At 29.8% G+C, this 2,068-nt stretch overlaps 1 long non-coding RNA gene across 1 annotated transcript; it reads left to right on the top strand.

Moving 5' to 3' along the window:
- Positions 1–549: 549 nt before the first annotated feature.
- Positions 550–1,852, top strand: LOC125178203. The gene is made up of 3 exons (XR_007156822.1): positions 550–563; positions 864–918; positions 1,646–1,852. It is a non-coding gene; the product is annotated as an uncharacterized LOC125178203 (long non-coding RNA).
- The last annotated feature ends 216 nt before the right edge of the window (positions 1,853–2,068 follow it).

Below are 2,068 nucleotides of genomic sequence, written 5' to 3'. Positions count from 1 at the left end.
TATATTGATAAGTATCATTAATATGTTTATTATCACATTGATTTTCATAGGTATATATTCAAACACGGTATATGTATTTGCATATATAATTTATTATAAATTCAAAAGCAAAGAATAGTCCAAAAAAAATCATATCTTTATAGAAAACGTTTATTGAATTTTTGTGGACTATTCTTTGCTTTTAAATTTTTAGTCAACTTGCGATTTAAGCAAATAAGTGACATTAATAATTTATTATATATTTATATTTCATTGATGTCTGCTTCTCTGCTGTATATTGCAGGTATTTGTTTTTCATATGTTTATTATCATAACATTGATCATCATATATAATTAAATACATGTATATAGACATATATTTGTTATATATTCATATTTCATTGATGGTCTGCATCTCTGCTGTATACTACAGGTATTTATTTCATATATCTTTCTTTTCACATTTATTTTCATGTATATTTAAATACTTCACATATAATTAAATATATGTACATATACATAGATTTATTAAATATTTATATTTAATCACAATTGGCATCTTTGGCCTTTGCTATATACTGCAGGTAAGTATTTCTCATATGTTTATTACTATCACATTTATTTTCATATATAATTAAATATATTATGTATATATGTGCATTATATATTTATATTTCATCGATGGCTGGCCTTTTGGCTATATTATTTTGGTAAGAATATTTACTAATATAAGTAAAAATCCTATAGTTTTAGGTTATTTATTCAATAGATATATAGTTTTAGTAGGTCAGTATATCTTTAAATCACTTCTCCAGCTTATGTCATGTCATTATCTCTTCATTTTCTCATAATCATTTTTCTCACAAATCTTTTATTTATTTCAGATTCATTTGAGGAAGTTGCGAGGAACACATTTGTACACAAGCCTTCTTCTGACATGTAAGTTGTATTTATATATAATTATTATTCATATTATTATGTTATTTATAAAACCTTTACTTTTGATTCCAATATTCTGTTAATGTTACAAATTTTTCATGCAATTACAAGAAAAGTTAGTGGTAAAATATTTGATATTCATTAATTTATATTAAATGTAATAATAACACAATCTTATCCACTGTAGGTATACTGTAAAAGCTCAGCAATACTAATATGCTTTTAAGTTAATCATATATAACATAAATTTCATGGAAGAAATTCCTGCTATTGATGTAAAATAAATTTCCTAATCAATTTAAGGTCATAATGTAAAGATAATATTTTTTAAACATGAGTGTAAAGTGAATATCTTTTAAATATGGATGTAAAATTAATATTTTTCTAAGAGGAATGTTAAAATGGTAATATCTTTAAACAGTAATGTAAAATTGATATTTTTTACCTGGTTTGTAAAGTTAATATTTTTGAAACAGGATTGTAAAATTGATATTTATTAAAACAGGAATGTTTTTTAAACAGCAATGTAAACTTAACATTATTAAACAGGACTGCAAACAAGAGTGCGCCGTCTAAAGCACTCTCATATCGTAAACAGGAATTATCATATCATAAACATATCAATAAAATTGATATGTTTCATACAGTTAACTTGATATTTTTCAAACAAGAACATAAAATAAATATTTATGTAAACAGGAACATAAAAGTTAACATTATTTAACAGGACCGCAAACAAGAGTGGGCCGTCTAAGAGCGCCGCAGAGAAGGCCGCGTCCACAGCGGCCGTAGCGCAGCTGCAGGGCGAGGTCTGCAAGATGCAGTCTCTGCTCACAGAGCTCGTCACCATAAAGAAGCAGATCTCTGACCTGGGGGCCTGTCAGCATCCCTGTGATGAGGTCGCAGAGAGGCTCAGCCAGCTCTCTGATGACCTCTCTGCTCTGCGCAACATCTGCGGACAGGTGGGAGTCTCTGTAGGCATGAGTAGTCTCTGTTATGAGTAGTCTCTTATGAATAGTCTCTGTTAGTCTCTGTAGGCAGGCAGGTGTCTCTGCCATGAGTCTGTAGGCAGGCAGGTGTCTCTGCCATGAGTCTGTAGGCAGGCAGGTGTCTCTGCCATGAGTCTCTGTAGGCAGGCAGGTGTCTCTGC

The sequence above is a fragment of the Hyalella azteca genome, unplaced genomic scaffold (genome assembly GCF_000764305.2).
Source record: "Hyalella azteca isolate HAZT.00-mixed unplaced genomic scaffold, Hazt_2.0.2 contig7882, whole genome shotgun sequence".
NCBI lineage: Eukaryota > Metazoa > Arthropoda > Malacostraca > Amphipoda > Hyalellidae > Hyalella > Hyalella azteca.
The sequence above is the reverse complement of the archived record's forward strand: the minus strand, read 5'-3'. Positions and strand labels throughout refer to the sequence as shown.